The sequence below is a fragment of the Callithrix jacchus genome, chromosome 12 (assembly GCF_049354715.1).
Source record: "Callithrix jacchus isolate 240 chromosome 12, calJac240_pri, whole genome shotgun sequence".
Lineage (NCBI taxonomy): Eukaryota > Metazoa > Chordata > Mammalia > Primates > Cebidae > Callithrix > Callithrix jacchus.
Window position 1 is genome coordinate 50,065,351 of NC_133513.1, and position 23,350 is coordinate 50,088,700.

The following is a 23,350-nucleotide window of genomic DNA, read 5'->3' on the forward strand; positions in this document are numbered from 1 at the left end:
CTCCTCCACCCAGGTTCAAGTGATTCTCCAGCCTCAGTCTCTGGAATAGCTGGGACCATAGGCGCATGCCACCAGGTCCAGCTAATTTTTGTATTTTTTGTAGAAACAAGGTTTCATCACGCTGCTCAGGTTGGTCTTGAACTCCTGAGGTCAAAGCGATCTGTCCACCTTGGTGTTAGATACAGTGAACCCCAAGTTTCTCTTCAAAGAATCAGTATGTCAGTATGTTCAGGTCTCTTATTCTTTAATTCTCTATTTTAAAGTTTAACTTCCTTGTAGTTTCAAACTTTTTCCACCAGTTCTAATCAGTAGTTCACATCTGTTTCCCCAGTCCCCTGCCCCATCCTGACTCTTCCCAGTCACCCACTCTGGTCACCTTCTTTGACCTAGGTCACCCCTGGCTATCCTGCTCTGACCCGCCCATAACCGTCCTTCCCGCCAAACCACCCACCCTGCCACTCCAGGTCGGACCCTGCTCTCTTTGAAGTAGCCAATCGGGATAAGTCTAGCTTATGTGGTCCAACCCTAAGCCAACAGGGGAACGACACAGCAGTAGGGGCAACCCCTGTCAGGCATAAGTACCCCTTTTCCTCCCTTGTCCAAATGTACATTCACCATTGTTTCATCTGTGAGCCGCACCCTTCTATAGAATTAAATTGCCTTGCTGAGGAAGTTTATATTCGGGTGCTACTTCTTTTGTGGCATCAAAAATTCTACTTATAACAACGGCCTTCCAAAGGACTAAGATTACAGGTGTGAGCTACTGTGCCTAAACCATTTTACACTTTTTTTTTTTTTTGAGACTGAGTTTCACTTTGTCACCCAGGCTGGAGTGCAGTGGCTCGATCTCAGCTCACTGAAACTTCTGCCTCCCTGGTTCAAGTGATTCTCCTGCCTCAGCCTACTGAGTAGCTAAGATTACAGGCGACCGCCACCACATACGGCTAATTTTTATATTTTTAGTAGAGACAGGGGTTTCCCCATGTTGGCCAGGCTGATCTCAAACTCCTGACCTTGGGTGATTCACCCATCTTGGCCTCCCAAGTGCTGGGTTACAGGAGTAAGCCACCACACCTGGCCTATTTTACACGTTTTAGTTCAACAAAATTTCCACTAGTATTGTGGCAAACACATTTATTCCTTGCTGACAGTAGATGAAACAGTTAATACCCTTTGGTAGCAATAGGGTTACATTTACCACTGTAACCAATAAACTAATGACTAAGAATTTCCTCCAGAAAAGGAATATGCATTAAGTGAAACATGAACCTGATGGTTTGCAATTATGGGACAATTTTTAAACATGTGCTTAAAGGCCAAAGGTCATAGTAAGAGCAAAAGGTCAAAGAGGGGTGGTGGTGGACTTACAAGTGATTTTCCAAAAAGGTTTCCAGTGTCACACTTACCATTACTACCTTTGTATTATAAATGAAAACAGGCCCATTGCTGGTTGGGGGTAACCCTGCAGGGGAAGAGAATGCTGGCTGCAGTGTGATAAGGCTGGCAGTCACCATAAACAGGACTCCTCAGCTTCAGTGTTGTACTCACCTGTAACATTCCTCCCTCCTGCCCTTTTTTAAATTAAAAAAATAGCACATTCTCAACTGTAAAATATCTCAAAATTCAGAAGTGTGAAAAGTGAACAGCTGGCCAGACGTGATGGCCCACGCCTATAATCCTAGCACTTTGGGAGGCCGAGCCAGGTGGATCACCTGAGGGTGAAGTTCCAGACCAGCCCGACCAATATGGTGAAACCCCAATCTCTACTAAAAATACAAAATTAGCCGGGTGTGGTGGCTCACACCTGCAATCCCAGCTACTCGAGAAGCTAAGGCAGGAGAATCTCTTGAACCAGGGAGGCAGAGGTTGCAGTGAGCCAAGATCACGCCATTGCACTCCAGCCGGGCAACAAGAGCAAAACTCCGTCTCAAAAAAAAAAAAAGAAAATGTGAACTGGCAATGAAAAACCAGTAAATAAGGATTTTCAAATCTTATCAGTACCCACAGTAATAAATACATTTAACAAAAGTCAATTCAGTGCACACACACACTTGCATGCACAATTAAAATGAGTTTTGTGGAAGCCAGCACAGTGGCTCAAGCCTATAATCCCAGCGCCCTGGGAGGCCAGGAAGGTGGATCACTTGAGGTCAGGTTTGAGACCAGCCTGGCCAACATGGCGAAACCCCATCTCTACTAAAAATTAAAAAATTAGCTGGGCAAGGTGGTGCATGCCTGTAATCCCAGCTACTCAGAAGGCTGAGGCGGGAGAATCACTGGAACCAGGGAGGCAGAGGTTGCTGTGAGCCGAGACCATGCCACTACACGCCAGCATGGGTCAAAGAGTGAGACGACATCTCAAGAAAATAAAAGTGAGTTTTGTGAAATATCTCCCCTAATCACATGCTGTGCGCTGTAGATTTGCTTTTTTCATTTTTCAGAATCATCACTGCACATAATCTAAGAATTAACTACTGTAAGAACCATGTTGAGAAAACAGCAGACCCCAGCCCTTACCTCAGGTTTTCCCTTTCTAGGCGACACTTCCAACTTCTAGCTGACTCTTGATGTTTACACCCAAATATCTCTTAGAAATGTCTGCATATAATATAGTTGTATTACTATACCCCAGCTTTTCAGTTTTATGCACTATGCATCCACTTTCTACCCTGGAAGAGGATTTCACCCTTTACTCCCTACAAGCCCCTCTCCCTGCAAGCCACCCCTCAATGCTTATCCTTTCCCATCTCTCCACTAATTAAACTGCAGAGCTAGCTGGAGTAATTTTTATAGTTGACCTTATTAGGACCATGTGAGCCATCAGGGTGAGCAACAGAACACATGATTTCTTTTCTTTCCCTGTACAACTTTTTGTTTTCTCTGGAGTCAATAATTTTTTTTGCTTAATTTTCTATGAGTTTATCAATATTTAACCCAAAATTTGATACAGTTGTCTAAATCTACTCTGAGTTTTTTCACATCATATGTTTTATTTCTATTTCTTCTTCAAGAAGAAATCCCTCCCGTGGCCTTTGGAGCTCTATCCATCTGGACCAGTGCACAGTACTCCCTTTACATCTTTTGGGATACAACCTAAAGAAGATTTGGTGTTTGTTCACTTTTGTGTAGAAATCCTTCAACATGAAAGGCAAGTTTTTCACATCCAGTATGTCTGAAACATCTTTATTCTACCTTCACTCTTTTTTCTTTTTTTGAGACAGAGTCTCACTCCTTCACCCAGGCTAGAGTGCACTGGTGTGACCTCAGTCACTACAATCGCTACTTTCTGGGTTCCAGCAATTCTCTTGCCTTAGCCTCCAGAGTTGCTGGGATACAGACATGCACCACCACGCCCAGCTAATTTTTATATGCTTAATGGAGACAGGGTTTCACCATGTTGGCCAGGCTGGTCTCGAACTCCTGGTCTCAAGCCTTGGCCTCCCAAAGTGCTGGGATTACAGGATACCTTCACTCTTGAATTAGTTTGGCTATGTGTAGCATTCTAGGCTGGGGATCAACTTTATTGAGCATGATGAGGGCACGCTCCCCTACCTCCTATAATCAGACGTATTGAGAAGCCTGAAACCACTCAGATTTCTGATCCGTATTTGACCTGTTTCTTTTTCTGTGTAACTTGCAGCATCATCCCTTTCTCCCAAGCATATTGACATTTCAGGATACTAGTCTGGATCTGCTTTCATCCACTTGGCTCAATATTCCATAGGCCCCTCCAAGAGAAGCTAATAACCTATTTCAGGAAATATTTTTCTCGATGATTTTGCCACTTGCATTCTTCTCTGTTCTCCCTTTCTGTTAGCTCCCATCAATTGATGTAGGAACCCTGGCTGATGCTTTAATTTTCTTACCTTCTGCTTTATTTATTATTCATCTCTTCATCTTTTTGCTCTATTTTCTGAAAGATTCCCTGAACTTTATTTTCTAATAGTTCTACTGATATTTTTGCTCTGCCCTTATTTTTTTTAATTTTAAAATAACTTCATTTTCTAGCTGTTCCTTTTTATTGTATCCTATTCTTATTTCAAGGATACAAGAATTTTTTTCAAAATCTTTTCTCCAAATAGACTTCTTTTCAAATTGCTTTTTTCATTTGTTTTGCTTTCCTTCATGTTAGTCACTTTCTTTAGCCATCTAGTAATCCCTGGCAGTCCTCATATGACTAAGAGTGAATGACTCAGGGACTAGCTGGAAGCTCTGAGTCCTTGGGCAGCTGAGTTTCTGTCTAGGATGACCTGGTTGGGCCATTTGTTGGGAAATCCCTATTGTCAGCATCATTTGTATTTTTTTCCCATTTTAAGCTGGTTAGACTCCACAATGAGGCTCCTTTTCATCTGTAAGAGCCTGGCTGTCAAAGTTCTAGAAGCCAAAGGGGGTTAGAAGACTAGAGAATGGAGGTGGTCTCAATATTAACTCCCAAGAATACCTGGAGGCTCCTAGGCCCTTGGTTTTTCCTTCTGCAGAATAAATCTGCAACATGCAGCTAGAGTTGGAGAGGCCATCATCCAGCATCATGGAGGAAGGAAAGGAATGAAAGGATATAACTGCATCTGCTGCTTTCAGACTATTCTTGTACTCAGCAACCTCTGATGCCCACGATCCCCTCCTACCACAAAAATATCTCATGCCATCCATTCCTACATTTTAAACTGAACCATTCATCTACTCTTTGCTTAACATTTTTCTTGCTGTTGTTTTCTTTCTCATTCTTCCTGTCTTCATGCACTGATTTCTTTTTTAAAACTCCCTTTATGTTATGATGTGGGGTTTTAGGAGAAAGCAAAATTAGATGTAGCTACTCAAACCACTATTTTTTGCCCAGAAGACCTTTAGAAAGGTTTCAAAGTATTTCCAATTGCCATCTTTTTATTTAGCAAAGTGAAAAAATAAGGAAGTAGTGGCTGGGCACAGTGGCTTCTGCCTGTAATTCCAGCACTTTGGGAGGCCAAGGTAGCTGATCACCTGAGGTCCGGAGTTTGAAACCAGCCTAGCCAACATGATGAAACCCGTCTCTACTAAAAATACAAAAAAATTAGCTGGGTGTGGTGGTACATGCCTATAATCCCAGCTACTCAGCATGCTGAGGCAGAAGAATTGCTTGCCCCCGGGAGGCAGAGGTTGTAGTACGCTGAGATCACACCATTGCACTCTAGCCTGGGCAACAAGAATGAAACTCTGTCTCAAAAAAGAAAAACAGAGCCGGACGCCTGTAATCCCAGCACTTTGGGAGGCCAAGGTGGGTGGATCACAAGGTTAGGAGATCAAGACCATCCTGGCCAATATGGTAAAACCCCGTCTCTACTAAAAATACAAAAAATTAGCCTGGTGTGGTGGCACGAACCTGTAGTCCCAGCTACTCGGGAGACTGAGACAGGAGAATCGCTTGAACCTGGGAGGTGGAGGCTGCCGTGAGCCAAGATTGCGCCACTGCACTCCAGCAGCGCCTGGGTGACAGAGCAAGACTCTGTTTCCAAAAAAAAAAAAAGTCAGGAAGTATAATCTATTATTTCATAAAACATAAAAGAAAGGACAAAAGAGACTGGCACATGCAATTAAGGTTACTAATCAACTGATCTTAACATGGGGGGGGTCATCTGAGTGATCCAATATAATTACATGAGCCCTTAAAAGCAGAGCTTCCTCCCAGCTGAGGGCAGAAGAGGAAGGCAGAGAAGCAACAGAAGAATATGATGCACTGTTGCTGGATCTGAGTAGAGGGGCCGCATGCAAGGACGAGTGAGGGGCTCTACGTGCTAAGACAAGTCAGCAAGGACTGAGCTCTATATAGCAAGAAACTGCATTTTGCCAAAAACCTGAATGAGCCTGGAAGTGGATTCTTCCTAGAGCCTCTAGAGAGGAGCACAGCCCTGCCAACAATTTGATTTGGTCTTTGTGAGACCCTAAGAAGGGAGTAAGTTGAGCTATGCTGGGCTTGGACCTCCAACCTACAGAAATTGTGAGACTTAACACAGTCAGCCTTCTACACCCATAGTTCTCTATCCATGAACTCAGCCAACTGGGAATGGAAAATATTTGAAAAAATATAAAAACAACAAAAAAGATACAAGTAAAAAATTATAGGAAAGCAACTATTTCCACAGATTTTTTTTTGTTTTGTTTTTGAGACAAGGTCTTATTCTATTGCATAGGCTCAAGTGCAACAGTGCTAACTTGGCTCATGCAGCCTTGATCTCCCAGGCTCAAGCAATCCTGCCTCAGCCTTTAAGTAGCTGGGACTACAGGAGTATGTTACCATGCCCAGCTGATTTTTAAATTTTTTGTAGAGACAGGATCTCATGTGTTGCCCAGACTGGACTTGAACTCCTGGGCTCAAGCGATCCACCTGTCTCAGCCTCTCAACATGCTTGTATTATAAGCATCAGTCCCCCGCACCCAGCCAGCCTTTACATTGTATTGGGTGTTTTTTTAAGTAATCTGGAGATAGTTTAAAGTTTAGGGAAGGGTGTGTGAAGGTTATATGCAAATACTACACCATTTTATATTAGGGACGTGAGCATCTGTGGATCTTGGCCTCCTGGAGCAGGTATGTCCTGGGACCAAACCTCCTTGGACAATGGAGGAATGACGGTATAAAAAGGATGGGGAGGCCAGATGTGGTGGCAGACACCTGTAATCCCAGCACTTAGGGAGGCCAAAGTGGGTGGATCACGAGGTCAGGAGTTCAAGACCAACCTGGCCAAGACGATGAAACCCTGTCTCTACTAAAAATACAAAAATTAACAGGGTGTGGTGGTGGGCACCTGTAATCCCAGCTACTTGGAAGGCTGAGGCAGAGTACTGCTTGAACCCAGGAGGCGGAAGTTGCAGTGAGCCTAGATCGTGCCACTGCACTCCAGCCTGGACGAAAGAGCAAGACTCTGTCTCCACAACAACAACAACAACAAAAGGATAGGGAAAGGAGGAAAAAAAAGAACATCAACTCAGAACAAAGTGGACCTTTAAATTAAAACTTTTTCTTCTCTTTTTTAAAGACAGGGTCTTGAACGCCCAGGTTCACGTGGTTCTCCTAACCTCAGCCTCAGGTGTGTACCCCCAGTTAACATCCAGTTAATTTTTGAATTTTTTGTAGAAACGGGGTTTCACTATGTTGCCCAGGCTAGTCTCAAACCCCTGGCTCAAAAAATCCTCCCTCCACAGCCTCCCAAAGTGCTGGGATTATAGGCATGAGCTACCCTGCTCAGCCTAAAACTTTTAGGTTTACAGAAAAGCTCGTTATCTCTATTACCAGATAAGCTCTATCAAAATATCACTGCCAACACTGGTACTCCTAAGACTCAGCTGTTTGTGAGCCTTAGATCCAGATTAAACTCTGGCCAGTGTTTGGCAGCCCCACACCCAAAAATCAGGCCCCTGGCTCCTTTCACAGGGGACCTTCGGTGGGGGGGGGGGGGGGGGGCAGGGATGGCTACCTGCACCCCTCCAACAGTTTTTTAGCATCCCCTGATTCTATCTCCAGTCTACCTCCAGTTCTTTAGCATCCCCTGATTCTGTCTTGCCCTCCTTGGACAATGCCTAATTCAGGAGCTTGCTGAAAATGCAGAATCTCAATTCCCTTCAATCTGCATTTTACTAAGATCCTTAATAAGATGAAAATTTGAGAAGCTCTGAGACAACAGACTCATTTTTAATATAAAAATAAGGGGTCATGAAGGAGGAAACAGGGAGAGAAGCCCCAGGGGAAGGAAGCCGGAGGACAGTGGAGAAAGTGAACCGAGTGTTGGGAAGGCCAGGCCCAAACCATGCAGCCTGACCCTGCACAGACACCAAAGACTCCCCAGGCTTCATGCAAGTGAAGTAATGCCCCTCCTGTGGGAATATAACACGCCTCACAACCCTTCAGCACTACTCTGCTGGCGGCTCCAGACCTGTGTCTTTCTACACAAGCACCAGGCACAAATACCAGACAGACAGAGCACGGACCAAGAGGTCCCACCCGGAATCCCTCAGCCTCCACCCACCCGGACACTCAGGAGCTTTCCTCAACAACTCCCACTCCAATACCTCCCCTCCCTTCCTGAGGGTCACAGGTCAGTTTCCTATGACATCACAGGGAAGGTTTGAAGGTCTCTTACAGGCCTGTCTACCTCCAACCCCGCCCCTCCTCTGGCTCCTCTTTTTCCCAAGGACCCAACTGACAATGACAACCACCACCACCCATATCCTGAGCTACACCTCATGCCCCCAAATTATCCTTGCTGTCTCCTTCCCTCTCATTCTCCAAAGACAATGAATCATTCAATACCACCTGGCCTTTGAGGCTCCCAGAACTGGCCTCTAACCTGATCACGGGCCCATCCCAGGGAAAAGCAGCCAAATCCCCCAAGAAAGGTGGAGCTCCTGCTGCATCTCCAGTAGTACCTGGGGCCTGGACATTCCTACCATCTGAGGTGCTGGGGAACATTCATAGGACAAAAGAACAGGCAGGCCGAGGGAGAGAAGCCTAGGTGCGGGCAGGTGAACAGGAAAGAATGGGCCCCAGTAGGAGAGAGGATCACTAAGGCAGGCCAGGGCAGGCTGCTCCACTGCCCACAGGAATCTTACCCTGTGAAGGTGGAAGGAGGGGCTTGGCTATCACTGACTCACCCCTGAGAGCCAGAACTGTCTATGCACTTCCCTGACTTATTCCCTTATTACCCCTAATGCCACACCCAGGGGCCACCAAAAACAGTGCAAAATCAGACACCGTGAACCTGTGGATTATATCAAAAAAGAAAAAAAAAATTGTAATTAAAAAAACACCAAAACCACCACTGTGGAAGCAACCACTCACTGGGGTGAAGAAGTTTGACTCTTTATTGTGGGAAGTCACAACAAAACTGCACAACATCGGGAGGCTAGGTCCCCTCCTCTATCACAGAGTGACAAACACTGCCCTGGCACAGTGTGGGGAAGGTGGGACCCGGGCTTCCAAGCCCATTAGGCCCCTGACCGCCAGCCCTGGATGGCCTCCACATGGAGGCACAGGAGAGGCTGGGCCCTGGCTCTGAGCTCCACCAGGCTTTCAATGGGCCTGAGGTTCTCAGTGCCTGATATCTTATAAAAACCCTAATCTTAGCGAATGAAGCACTGTGAATTTCCACTACCAAAAACCCACAACCCAAAACCTGCCGGGTTTCAGGGCACCAAGGGGCCTCCTCATTAACCTGGTGAGGGGAGGCCTCTGTCTCCCTCAGTGCTGTCATCAAGAAAGCAGCAGAGTGGGTGGATGCGGGTCAGGGGAGGCCTCAGTGGGAGAAGTGCTGGGCCTGGAATGGAGGTCACCTAGTCCAGTGACTTCCAAACTTAACTATTTTTATTATTTTTTAAGCTGGAGGAGGCTTTGTTCAAAGAAACTCTGACCTAGAAACCCAGCATGGAGGCAGGCAAAGCAGAACACTTTTATCTTCGGGTGGCTGGGGGAAAGGGAGGCTTCACAAGGCACACACTAAAAATCATGGGTCCAGTGCAGCTGATGCCACACTCCACAGGACAGCAGAATGGCTCAAGGAGCTACCTCCAGAATCATATGGCAACTAGTTCAACAGGATTGTGACAGATCTGGAAATGCATGTTTTGAAGAGCTGTCATTCACAGCAGTTTGAAAAATCTGGAACAATCTGAGCATCAAAATAAACAAAAATAGTAATGGATTTTAACTAATTGAATAACATGAGCCTATTCTAATACACACAGAGAGACAAACAGGAGAGAAGGAAAAGTTCTGTGTAGCCCAATGATATATAGCTACAGCAGGTCCGTATAGCTAATGATAAATGTAAAAGGAAACACGGAATTAAATCATCTCATTCGGCACCATGACAGAAACAATCAACTGTACCAAGAATCTTCAGTGGGTCCTAAAACCAGCTGAGGAGTTTGATGTGAAATAGCATACTGTATTTGCATAGTCTCAAAGTATCTCCCCACAGGACACTTACAAAGAACAAAATAGTAACTTAGAGGGGAGAAACCCAGCAGACATCACCACAAGCAAATGATCATTGTTAATATCACTGGTAATGACTCAGCCCCACATCACTTGCCTCCCAAGGGGATGCACCTAGGACTCACCATTTCTGCAGTATTCCTGACAAAATTGCAGAATTTGAATCTAAGCATGAGGAAACAACAAACTGAAATTAAGGAAGATTCTACAAAATAATTAGCTTCAAGTAACTCAAAGTCAAACATAGAGTTTGTGGTCCTTCTTATAGTGGAAAAAAAAAAGGTCAAGGTGGGCAGATCGCAAGGTCAGGAGATCGAGACCATCTTAGCCAATATGGTGAAACCCTGTCTCTACTAAAAATACAAAAAAATTAGCTGGGCATGGTGATGCACTCCTGTAGTCCCAGCTACTTGGGAGGCTAAGGCAGAAGTATTGCTTGAACCCAAGAGGCAGAGACTGCAGTGAGCCAAGATCGAGCCACTGTTCTACAACCTGGGCAACAGCGTGAGACTCGTCTCAAAAAGGAAAAAAAAAGCAAACAAAACATTCAGGCCTTGGGCCCCATCGGAGATTTTCACTTTTGTATTTTTGAGACAGGGCCTTACTCTGTGACCCAGGCTGGAGTGCAGTGGCCAGTGGCACCGTCACAGCTCACTGAAGCCTTGATCTCCTGGGCTCAAGTGATCTTCCTGCCTCAGTGCACACCTTCAGTCCCAGCTACAGAGGGAGATGGGGTCTCCTTATGTTGCCCAGGCTGGTGTCAAACTGCTGCTTAAGCCATCCTACTGTCTCGGCCTCCCAAAGTGCTGGTATCACAGGCATGAGCCACCACACCCAGCACCCATTAGAGATTTTCAGAATGACTCATCAGGCACCTCATTCAACTGCACCAGCAGCCTCAGGGCAACACCTGCTTACCCAGGTAAGGCAGAGCCTGGTCACCCACACCTGCCACCCACCCCACCCCCACAGCTCAAATGGCTGGGCAAAAGGAGGCCTGACACCTTCTTGGTTTCCACGTTGATGTCCCAACCTACTTCCTTCTGCCGTTGAAGGTGAAGCTGCCCACTCATGGGAGGATACTAGGCCAAGGCAGGCATGGTACATGTGCCCTATCATCATGGCAGGCCTCTTTCTGAAAATCTAAGTCTACTTGAAATGTCTATACACAGAATGTTTTACATGCCCCTGGTAAGAACATACCAGAGCTTCTTTCTCAGCCAGTTGCAAACAAATGTGGAGAGTCTGGCCCCAGTCTACACTAGTATCCCCAATGTAAACAAGAACCCAGAGGGTCCAAGGTGCAGTGCCTCCAGACTTCAGGAGGACTGGACTGGGCCCTATGTCTCCGTAGATCAGAAAGGTTGAAGCAACCTACCTAGCAATCCATCAGTGCACAGAATCGCCTGCCAAGCCCGTGGAGTGAAAAGGATTTTACTGTGTGAGACAAGCACCTTAAGACTTGTTTCTACATGTTCAGGGCACTGCTGCATTCAAGACACCTAGAATGAGGCCATGGAGACCAATTCCAACTCAGAGTGGGACCTGTGCCTGACTCAGGAGACTCAGAACATGACTCTTCATTAAATGCAGTCGAGTAGGTGCTGTAAGGCAGAGAGGAGGAGGTGCTGATGGTGGTGACAAGCTAGTCAGGATATGCTCCCTAGAGCAGCTGGTTTACATGTGTACTAGATGAGGGCAGCACATCTAGAAGCTCCACAGTTTGGGATTGACAACTGTGCCTGAAGATAGGGAGGTACACACTGCAACCCAACCTGGCAGCAGGCAACTGTCTCGCCCTGAGACTGACCTCCAATGCAGATTATCAACAGAGACTTCAGCATATCCCCAGCTCCAGACTAGGCCCCACAGATGATACCAAGACCAAACCAGCATGGCCATCCTTGCAGGGCTGACACTGTCGGTGTGAGAGCCACTCCTGAACACCACAGATGTTCCAAGTGATGAGTGGCCTGTTCCTGGGGAAAAATAAACTTTGCTCCAATAACTGGGACTTTAAAGGCAGGCTGTTACGGGAGCTGCTCCAGTAGGCTGCAGGGATTTGACCTGCATGCCTAATGTAGATTTGAAGTGTTCTCTTTGTACAGGTCACAAAGAAACTACATAAGACAGTTTAGAATTGTATTTACTCCTCTTTCTCTATTTTTCCGTGCCTGAAAAGCACAGAAAATAATGGTAAAGATAATGGCTGTAAGATGCTTAAAAATTTTTGTAAGGCCAGGCGTGGTGGCCTCATGTCTGTAATCCCACCACTTTGGGAGGCCAAGGTGGGCAGATCACAAAGTCAGGTGTTCAAGACCAGCCTGACCAACATGGTGAAACCTTTCTCTACTAAAAATACAAAAATTAGCTGGGCGTGGTAGCGGATGCCTATAATCCCAGCTACTCAGGAGGCTGAGGCAGGAGAATTGCTTGAACCCGGGAGGCAGAGGTTGCAGTGATCCGAGACGGTGCCACTGCACTCCAGCCTGGGCAACAAAGCAAGACTCCGTCTCAAAAAGGAAAAATTTAAAAATTCTGGGGAAAAAAAAATTACAAATGTATTAAATTATATAATACACAGCATTTACACTGTATTAGTTATTCTAAGTAATCTAGAGATGATTTAAAGTATATCGGAGGAGGTACATAGGTTATATGCGACTACTATTAAGTGTGGGGGCTAAAACCAATCTCCCTTGGAGACAGGACACCAAGGGAAGACTGTACTGTGTTGCGACAAAAAAAACCCACCTCAAAGGATGACATTCTGGAAACCTTCTGAGTCTAGGGTGGGACACTTTCCCACCCACGCAGGGCCCGGCTCCCCCAGCCTGGGGGAAAAAGATTTACAGAGCTAAAACAAAACAAACAAAAATCCTTCCCAAAGAAGCCATGAAAAATGAAGCCAGCAGGGAAAAACAAAACTAAGTGTGCACTGAGAATGTCACAAGAGAGGAGGAAGTGGGGGCAGACGTTTTTAAACTGCAAATCAACGGTGAGAAACTGCTGGAAAAGGTTGAGAGGAAATCAAGAGTCGGGAGAAAGCTAGCAGATCATCCCCCTAAAACAGAGCCAGAAAGGCAGTGGGCCCCTCAGATAGCTGAGCAGGGGAGTCAGGATCTCATCCCCAGAGATGCAAGCTCTTCCCCACAAAGGCCCTGCCTTTGCCAGAATGCAGGGGTTACGCAGGCAGTACAGTGAAATCAGGAGAGCAACCTCAAAACTGTTTTCTGCTGCAAAACTGCCACAAAATACAAATTTACAGTCCCTCTTCTGGACTACTTATTTATCTTCAACATACACCAAAATATCTTTATAGAAAATGCTTTGTGCTTCTTCCAAAAGCAAACAACATTTACGACCTGATTCTGATCGTGTTCTCCTGCTGGAACGGGGCAGGGCAAGTGACACCAGATGGCCAGGGAGGCTTAGCGCTGCCCTTTCACCCAGGAGGGCTCCAGCTGCCCCCACAATCCCCGTGCCCCAAAGATGACCTCGCCAGCAGGGCTCTGGGCCAAGGGGGCTTTCTCAGCCTAGCTCCATTTCCAAGACACCCCCGGCACTGAGGAATAACTGCTATACACTGCACACCCAGAGGGGAGGGACTGCAGAGCCGGGGCTGCCAGAACCTGCTTAAAGTCGGCAACTTTCAGGAAAACGAGGGCGTAAAGACTGCAAAAAAAAACCCACGAAACAGATTAACAAACCAAAGGTGCAAGCATGACAGTTCGGCTGGCTGAACTAAACATAAACATTTCTTACTAAACATAAGAAGTTAGCTGTGCTTCTCAAACTTGATAGTGCATTCAGGCCGGCTGCGGTGGCTTGGGCCTGTAATCCCAGCCCAGCACTTTGGTGCATCACTTGAACCCAGGAGATCAAGGCTGTAGCGAGCCTTAGTTGCAACACTAAGTGCAGAGTAAGACCCTATCTCACAAAAAAATTTAAAAAAGCATTCGAATCACCCGAGTTACCTTGTTAACAATGCAAATTCTGATTCAGCTGATCTGGGTGGAGGCCCCCAAGAATCTACAGTTGAGCAAGCTCCCAGGTGTGGCCCATGCCCAAAATCAGCAGGTCTGTGGACGGCACTTAGAGCAGTAAGGATGTAACACTGACACAGAGAGGGAAAACAACCATTAAAGCAAGTCACAGGAAGAAAGCCACCCATCTTTATTGTGCTTGATTTACAAGGATGCAAGCAGCTTCCCCGGAGGAATGCTTTAATTTGGGGATTTGTTTGGGATTTTGGTGCATGTGACTGGATCTTCACAGGTTATTTTTATTCCCATTTCTCAGCTGTATAAGCTACTCTAACCAAGCGATAGAAGCCTACCTCTTCTAAGACCACCAGCCTCCTGTGTTGTGCCCGTCAGAAACGCCGCCTGGAGCAGTGACACAGACTGGCCTCAAAGACAATGGGAGGAAGTCAGACAAGCAGCAGGCACAGGGGGGCCTGGCAGGCAGTGCTGGTTAGGGCTGGCAGGCCCAGGGGATGGAGGCTGGGCCAGGAAAGGCAGATAAAGGGCCAGAAACCCAGCCTAAAAGGGCACCAGGAAAAGAATATTTTGTCTTCTAAAACCTGTTAACAAAATAGGGGCAAAATTTAAACCCAGTCCCTACCCGAGGAAGAGGAATGGGGATAGTGTTTTTGTTTTACTTTTAAGAGCTTGGCCTCACTTTGGTAAGGGGTAAAATTAAAAGCTTTACTTCCCTCTCCCTGGATTCCACTTCACAAGAGAGGGGCTACACTAACAAACAAAAGTATGTGCCATTTCCAAGAAAAGCCAAGGTGAGGTCCAAGTGAGCTCCAGGGGCCACACCCAGCGCCAGAGAACTGGGAGTGTATGTCTGAGCTCAGGGTGGGTCGGTTTCCATGTGAAAACTACAGGCATCTTTTGAGATGATCATCACCGCCACTCAAGAACCTGAGGAAGAAATGCCCAGGAAAAGAGGGGCCCCTTTGTTAATTCCATCTGATGACATTTTCTTCCAAAGGATCCTGAGTTGGCAAGAGAGATTCCAGGTAGTGACCAACCATTTTGGAGTTAGATTCATAGAACTACAAGGGTTACAGCTAAAATGTTCCCAAAGTTCCTCTAGGCAACACTTTCGTTTTCCAGTCAGAATCTACACCCCAGGAAGTGACCTGCCAAGGTGACCCAGTAAGCCAGCAGCACAGCCGGAATTCAAACCCCTGCCTCTACATCCATGTGTTTTTCCCAGAATACCGAGCTGCCTCGACTGACTTTGCCAGTCTTGTTTGAGTCCACCAACCTGTAAACTAAAAATAAAATTCTAAGCCCCACAAACAACTAAACAGAACTTCTTGGCCAAGAGGACCCCAGAGAAACCTGAAAAACTGAGCTCTTGGCCACAATGAGAAGGAAGGTTGGAGAGGCCTCATTACATACCTCCTCCCTTTCAGGATTTAGACACAACAACTGATCATTGTTCATATTAAAATAGATCATAAGACTAAGAAACAAGACTCTTTGTGATGATAAGATACCAAAATATGAACAGGACCAAAGGCCATGCCAGACAAGGGTTAAGTCACTCACCCCACAGCTCGCTGTAACCCAGTGTATTGGTTAACGGACTTCCTTATCTTACCAGTCATTTCTGCTCACTCTAAGTTTTTGGACAAAGCTTTACTCCTTTAACCAAATATAAATTAAACAATCTCTGAACCCACCTATGACTTGTAAGCCCATTTCATGATATCCCACCTTTCTGGGCTTAACCAATGCCTATCTTCCATGTACTGACTTATGTCTTTGCCTGCCACTTTTGCTTCTTTAAAATGTATAAAACAAAACTGTAATCCAACGTCCTCAGGCACCTGCCCTGGACCTCCTGAGACTGTGCCTTCCTCTGGCCACAGCCACTCACTGTTTATTCCAAAGGGCTCAGAATAAACCTCTTTAAAATATTTTAGAGACTATGGTTAACATATCCCAAAAGTGGCATCTGTGTTTCAACACCTTTCAGTGAACACCAGTTCTTTTTACTGAGTCTGGTAGGTGCTACAACATTGGCTAAAATGAGGGGTGGGTGCTGTGGCTCACACCTATAATCCTAGCACTTTGGGAGTCCGAGGCAGACAGACATCTTGAACCCAGAAGGTGAGTTCTAGGCCAGCCAAGGCAACACAGCAAGACCTCATCTCTACGAAAAATTTTTAAAAATTATTCACATGGTAGTGCATGTCTGTGGTCTCAGCTACTGGGAAAGCTGAGGCAGGGAAAGCTCAGCTACTGGGAAAGCTCAAGATCACTTGAGCCTGGGAGGTGGGGGCTACAATAAACCATATTCACGTCACTGCACTCCAGCCTGGGCAACAGAGCAAGATTCCATTTCAAAAAATAAAATAAAATAAGGACACTCCAAGGTGCAACCTTATCTGGGGCTGAGGCTTGCTTCCTGATTTGTAAGACTTGGCTGATAAGAGAATCAAATAAGACAGCCAGGATGGGTTTTGAAATGGTAACATAAAATGCTAAACATGTGAAACTAGTGGGAGTTACGAGTTCTATACAAAACAACTCTATTTCAAAGGCAGGTGCCTTACAGATTCTGGCTGTGGTTTAGAAAGCAGATAGTATGGTTGGGGCAGGCACACCTCAGATAGAGAAGTCAGACAGTGGGTGAGAGTGGCCTTCACCCCCACCTGCAATACCACACATAGTTGAAATTGGACCCCCAGAGAGAATGCTCATTTTGCCCACCAAAAAGTGGTGGGAGAGAGATTCGCATGTGAAGGAGCAGGGGACAGTTCCCCTCAGAGAAAAGTCCTCACAACCATAGAAAGCAAAATAAAAAATGTTCTCAACAAATCCTGTCTGTTTTCAACAACAACCAGGAGATTAAGAGTGAGCATCCTTTGTGCTTAAGAATGGCTTTTTTTTGCCAAAGACCCGGAGGCTAACTCTCTCCCTTTTTAGTGTGTACCCTCAGTGGCCCAAAACAGGTGAGACCTCTCTGTTCCCACTGTAGGAGTCTCTATCTTTCTGATCCAGTAAGAGGGGAGACTGTGCTTCTCTCAGCATGGCTAGGAGATGAGGGTACAGTCAGAGGAATTAGGGGTACAGCTAAGGGGCCGCCATGCCTTTGGCTTGGTAGGCAGATTCATGTCACAAGGGCTTCCACCCTGCTGGCACTGTGTGCTGGCTGCCTGCTGCCCGCTGCCAGCCTGAGATTCAAGAGCCCAGAGATGGCAGAACAAAGGAAAATGGCTGTGGCTCCGGCAGCGGGGGTGGCTGCAGGCTGGGCTGCCAGCACACAGGCTTTTCAGCAGCTGAGTGCTTGCGTGAACAGGGGACACTGGGCTGAGCATTGAGGCACAAAGAAAGTGGGGGGCTTGGGAGACTAACAGCAACCCAGGCACACGCCTGGCCCCCACCCAAGGGCACAGCTGGGCCGGGAGGACTCGGCACAACTCACTCCCCAAAGCAGTGGGCTGGTGGCTGACAAGCCCAGCACCGGCTGGCCACTCCTGCTCCTTGCCCAGCTGCTCAGAACTCTTACCCGTAGGTGTTCCAGGCAAGCACAGGGACTTGAGAGAGGCGAAGGGGGATCTTGACAGAGACACCTAAAAGGCAAAAACTAGAATCTGAAAACACATGATGGGCCTTGGAGTGGCTCAAGGAGGTCTGCAAATGGACCTCCATTAAGCATAATGGGCGCCTGCTACCAGCAACAACAGCTGCACTGGCCACTCCCTCTCCCCGTCTCCTCCTTCCCTAGTCCCCTCCTGTCTCCCAAAAAAAATCTACAATGGGAAGCAGCAGGAATCCAGGGCAGAGCCTGTGAATAGCTCCACTGTCAAGCCCCAGGTCCCGCCTCCTCAGCCCCACAGGTCAGCCCTCACTGCCACCAGGCCACAATGGAAACCTCTGTGCTACCAAGGGCCCAGGCCCAGACAACGAGCTACACATGGGAAGTTCTGGCCTTCTCATGGGGACTGCGTGTAACTGCAATGGTAAGAAGTTCTCTGAGTACAAGGGTGGGAGGGCCGTGGCAGGGACACAGGCCTTAAACCCACCGGGTCAGGGTCTATTTAGGAGGCCTATCTGCCAGCCAGCACTAAAATCTCCCTGCATCCCACCCTGCCCTGGCATGGGGCAGTGAGAGCCACACAGAAATAACCAGAGAACTCCCAACATGGAGTGGGTGCTTCCAACATGTCCTCACGATCATCCCTTCTTCCCCACCCATCCCAGGAAGAACCATACCTCATTTCTGTTCTGAAAGGAAGCACCTGCTCAAAACAAAAAACCCATGTATTATTTTCACTAGGTGCCTTTTACAGAGACTTTTACAATCACAGGGTGGCAGTCAGGCCCAAGGCGGCCTGAATAGGGAGGTTTGCAGGGCAGCGAAAGGCCAAGAGAGACCAGAACAGGAGGATGATCCTCACACCAACCCCTGACACTGTGGGAAAATCTGCTCCTGGAAAAGCTTGTTGTAACCAAGTCTCCCCCATCACACCCCACACAGGCCCTGCAAAGTCCTGAGGCCTCTGGAACCCCCTATGAGAAGCCTACTCCCCCTCCCTACACCCGAGCTTGCCCTGGCTGACTCCTCACACTTTTGGGTGCACAGACCGCATGACCCACAGGGCCAGCCAAGGGCTGTAAATATGGAGCTCATGGAGACAGGCTGGCCTGAACTGAACCTAAGACGGACTTGGGTGGGAACCAACATGCTGGCACCCCCTCTTGCTCTCCCAGTAGTCCCTCCAGCTCTTGCCTCTGTAGAAGGCCAAGACCCCTCCAGAAGAAAACCTCATAAACTTTCATTCCCTGCTTTGGAATCAAAGCCGCATGTTTCTTTTCCTTTTATATACCTAATGCAGTAACTCCACATCTAGTCATTTCCACTACAGATGTAGAGCATGCATAAGACACTCCTGCTGCTTAGCCTATAGAAACAAAATACTTGCTGAAAGCAACCTCAAAATCCATCAATAGGGGGCTGGTAAAGTGAGTCATCATTCACTGTACAGCAGAATCATGCGCTGCTGTTAAAAAATGAACTAAACTGTGTGTGCTGAAATGAAACAATCCTGGGATAAATTTTTACAGTAAAAATCAGGAAGTGCAACACAGCTTAATTAGTATACCACTGGGGTAATAAACAAGAGAGGAATACAGACACACTTGACTAGGCACTGAACATCTGGTGAGGGGGTCTCAGGGGAGCAGAACTGAAGGGGTCAGAGACAGAAACAAGTTTTCACTGTGTATCTTTGTTATGTGTCTTTCATCACGTATACGTTTTTGTAAATAAAAATGTTAAACCTAAATTAATATTCAAAACACCTAATGTTTGTGGCTGGACAGACAATTTTACCTGCGGCTCTCTGAAGGCAGCTTCTGGTGTCTCGATAGAACGAGGCAGAGTAACAAGGAGAAAGGAAGCAAGGAGAAGGAGAGGGTCAGGCAGTGGCAGCCTCAGGGATAAAGACACACCAACTCACGGGGCTCCCTGCTTACAACTCCACCCCAAGTCCCAAAATAGAAAGTTTTCCTAAGAAGTGCAAGAGCAGATTCTGACAAAGGCAGAAAAGAAAGCTGAAGTTATTCCACTCCAAGGACCATCTGCTGCCAAGGCCATGAAGCATGATACAACTAAGACCCCAAGCTTCAGGCAATGCAAGCGATGCAGGAGAGGGGGCTGATGCCAGGCATCTCAGGCCCCCACAGGGACCCTCCTCTGAGCCCTCCCCTCTCAGTCATCAGTGGAGCTCAACGTCCTCGTGCTATGAACACATCCCAGTTTCAGCAGCTAAAGAAAGCTGTTTCAACAGATTTCTAGGCCTGGCCCACTTCCAAGGACAGTCTAAAAACAGTTTCTCCAAAATCCCAGCTCAAAACCCCATTCCCTAACCACTCAACTCCATGTACCTTCCAGGAAATGGAAGCTGCAAAATGGAGTCGTGAGATGCATTTGTAGATTTATTCCTCACTAAAGGGATACCTGTATGTCGTTTAAAAGCTTCCTTTAACTGACGTCAATAAATACTCTCCACTCAGAAGCACTGATATACTTCCTCCAAGTGATTTTCCCCCTAAGGAACGATACAAAAACCATTCCAGCCTCTCCTGCTGCTGAGGAGAATGATATAATGGCCATTAGAATCAGGACTGGCCAGACCATCTTAGTGAGATATGTGGATGGCAGGGAGTGGTTCACAAACAGAACTCTATCTATGTAGAATAACTCCCCTGGCCTGCCCCACCCCACCCCACCCCACCCCACCACATCACATAACCATCCCACCCCATCCCACCCCCTAGGCCACCATAGCAGACAGAAATAAACATCTCCTAATGACCTCAAGCTCAAAGAATGTCCAGATCACAGGAAAAGAAGGTCAGAGAGGAGGAATGGGTATGTTTGGTTCTCCTTACAGAATAAGATGCTTTCTGAAGACTGTTAAATATGTTCAACAAGTAGCCCCTGAATTAAGAAGCACAAATGAAGTGCCCAGGAGTTTGACACCAGCCTAGGCAACATAGCAAGATCCAATCTCTACAGAAAATTTTTAAAGATTAGCTAGGTGTGGTGGTGCATGCATGCCTGTGGTCCCTGCTACTCAGGAGGCTGAGGAGTACTTGAGCTCGGAAGGCGGAGACTACAGTGAGCTGTGATTGGGCCACTGCACTCCAGCCTGGGCAACAGGGTGAGACCCTGTCTCAAGAAAAATAAAAAGGCACAAATGAGATCTCACAACAGTGAGAAACACACTGGCACTTGAAGCCCTCATATCTCATTCTGCTCTTCTCCGTGGCTCAGTGTAAGCCCCTCAGCAGGTCTTGCCTGGAATCCCACAACCCTCTGTGAAACTAAGACCAACCCCTCTCCAGTCGTCTCTCTGCAGGAGTGAGCAGAGCCTACCCCAGGTAGGCACTGATCCTCAACACACCAAATCCTGGTACCTGCCTTCACCACCTCATCGGTCATGCCCTGAAGAGGAGCGTGTCAGGGCTACCCTATGCCAGAGAAACCCTCAACTAAGCCTGCCCACCCCACCCCATCCCTGGGCACATGCCACTTGCTTCTCTTTGCTCATACACTTTTCTCAGCATCCGAGAGCCCTTGGGGATGAATCCCCCACCATCACCAACTCTAATTTTGGCATGCCCCCCCTCAAAAACCTATCCGCATTTATACCATCACTTGTATTTCACAAGAAGCTGCTAGAGTAACAAAACACAATGACCATGGCAAGCAGGATGGCTGCTGAGAACAGGGTTCTGTCACCATCACTGTTCCCCTACAAGGGTGGCAGCTGGACATTGAGCCGCTGGGAACGAGGGAACGCCCCATCCACAGCTGATAGGTTTTCCTTACAACAGCAAGGGCCTGGTTCCTGAAAAGCTGGCTGCTGAGACAAGATCAGCCTCAAGAAAAGGAGGCAAACCAAACAGGGTCACCTGTACAGGGGAGGCTGGACCGAGCCAGCCCTCAAGAGAGGCAGAGTCTGATCAAGTAGAGAGGAAAGGCAGAGAGAAAAGGAGGAGCCTCACTCATGGACAAGGAGGAAAACATGGCAGACAGGATGCAGGGACCTAAAGGCCTCAGACAGAAGGAAGCTGGTGAAGCTCCCGTGGGCAAAATGCCCAGAAGCTCCAGCTAGAGGGCTCCAGGAGTATGCAGTCCAGACAAAAGGAAGAGATCCCCCACAGCACCTCCCTCTGCCCAGCTCAGACAAATGGGACGGGTCAGTCCCCAGGCTGAGGGAGGCAGGATAAAGAACCACAAAGTTGTCAGACTGGTTTGCCCAAGACAAATTGCAGCAAGAGGAACTCAGTTTCAGAGGGCAAAAAAAAACCAGTAGTCCTGAGTAAAATGGCTGTGGTCAGACAGCCACCAGATTTGGCAACAGAAGGCTAGCGGGGGACAGCTGTCATAAGCAGCAAAATCGGTAGGCTGCAGGGAAATGAGGACCCAGGTCCATGCAATTTCCTGGGTGCAGAGGGGAAATCCAGCAGGCCAAGAGCAACCGAGCCAAGGGACAAGTGGCCAGCAGAGGCTGAAAAGAACCAAGGTTTATGGAAAAAAAGAGTGACACAAGAAGGGACACCTATAAAAAGAGAAAACTGTCCCTTATCTTGCACTGCCCCAAGCTCAGGACCACTCACACCTGTCTGCTAAGGGACAGGCTAGCACAAGAAGGATGGACAGGACACTGCCAGCCATGAGATACTGACAAAGATCCTGTCCCTCACCAAATTTTATTCCTCTGAGCCCTCTGCTCACCCGGGCCTGACTGACGGCGCCTAGCTCCATTCTCACAGAGACTAGGTTTAGCAAAAACCAAAATCCCCACCCTCAACTTCTAATCACCCTGGATATCTGATCATACTTATCCTCTACTCTCTCCCAGGTAAAATCTGATCACCCTGGCCTGCCTTCAACAAGAATTCAGGTAAGTTTAGTAAAAATTTCCCTACCCTCTTAGAAATTTTCAGGAGCCCCCACATTCTGCTCCTTGGCTATAAGTTCTCATTTATCTTTGTTACACTTGGAGTTGGGCCCACTCTCTCTTCCCTACTGCAAAATCCCATTGCAATAACACCTCCACTTATTGGAACAGTTCTGAATACAATCTACCTTACCAGTTGAACAAGTGTCAGAATAATTTTTTCTTTAACCAGCTCCCTAAGTCTTCCTGGACCCAGTGCTTCCACTCCTCACTCCAGAGGGTGTAAAAACTACTTGGTCTGGGGCTGTGGCTGACCTGCTGACCAAGCCTCAGAAACAGATCCTGTCTGCTGGGGCTTGGTCAGGGACAAAGGAGAGGACCCCAGCACAGCTGGTGGGCACCCAGATTGGGGACAGGTAAACTCCTACTGCTGGGAGTCCCGCTGCATCCTCAGGATTACCACTCAGACCTTGAGGTACAGACAAAAGAGATTTGGGAGAGACCTATTTCCTCCCACTGCTGTAGGGTTCCTCTCCTGGATATTAGGGCTACAAATTCCTCTCAAGGCCATGCAGTGTACAGAACATAGGCCCCAACAGGTGGCCAGCGTGGACAGTAGGAACTCGGAGGAGGTTCACTAGCCCCTTGTCCCAGCCCCTCCCCAAGCTTTACTCATGCAGGACAGCCCAACTTCAGCTCTCCCAAATGCCAGGGAACTCAGACTCTGAAGCAGCAGCAGGAGCTCATCTCTTACTAGAATCCCAGAAGCCTCTTTTAGAGACAACTACCCTGGCTCTCAGGCTCCCAGCACAGGCCAGCATAGCCTGAGGGAGGAGCCAGTCCCTTTAACTATCTAGCTGAAAAGCACAGGCTCTTGGCCTTCTCCCTGGCCTCTCAGCTAGGGAGGCAGAACAGACCTCAAGAGACGAAGAGTTTCAACTCCAGCCTGC

General features: G+C 47.4%; 1 protein-coding gene across 14 annotated transcripts in view; it reads right to left on the reverse strand.

Annotated features, from left to right (window-relative positions):
• Positions 1-23,350, reverse strand: part of TSPAN14 (tetraspanin 14) — a 66,324-nt gene that overhangs the window by 37,234 nt on the left and 5,740 nt on the right. For 2 of the 14 annotated variants that reach the window (XM_035267831.3, XM_078345447.1), the window contains exon 1: positions 17,495-17,679. The exons of 10 other annotated variants lie outside the window; for them this stretch is intronic. The gene's annotated coding sequence lies outside the window, so the exon portion shown is untranslated. Of the gene's footprint in view, positions 1-14,300; positions 14,370-17,494; positions 17,680-23,350 lie in introns of those variants that run through there. 2 more of the 14 variants (XM_054242897.2, XM_078345446.1) reach the window with 1 other exon arrangement.